Genomic DNA, 281 nt, shown 5'->3' with positions numbered 1-281 from the left:
TTCACCAAGATGCCGGCTGAACATCACTGTGTGACTACCATCAATGCTATGTGGAGCAGAAGAATTGCTGAGCCGAGTCCAGCCTGAGTTCCTGACCTACAAAATAATGGGGTATAATAAAATGGTTTTGTTTTAAGCCACTAAGTTTTGGGTGATTTTTTATGCACTTTAGAGAACTTGAACATCATTTTTCCTCAGCTAATAAATGATGCTCCCGTTCACCCAATAATCTATGCCAAAAAGTTAATAGGTTAGCTTCAATTCCTTTTTTTGTTAACCTC

Source organism: Trichechus manatus, unplaced genomic scaffold (genome assembly GCF_000243295.1).
Source record: "Trichechus manatus latirostris isolate Lorelei unplaced genomic scaffold, TriManLat1.0 scaffold00232, whole genome shotgun sequence".
In the NCBI taxonomy this organism is placed as follows: Eukaryota; Metazoa; Chordata; class Mammalia; order Sirenia; family Trichechidae; genus Trichechus; species Trichechus manatus.
Note: the sequence above shows the minus strand (reverse complement) of the source record.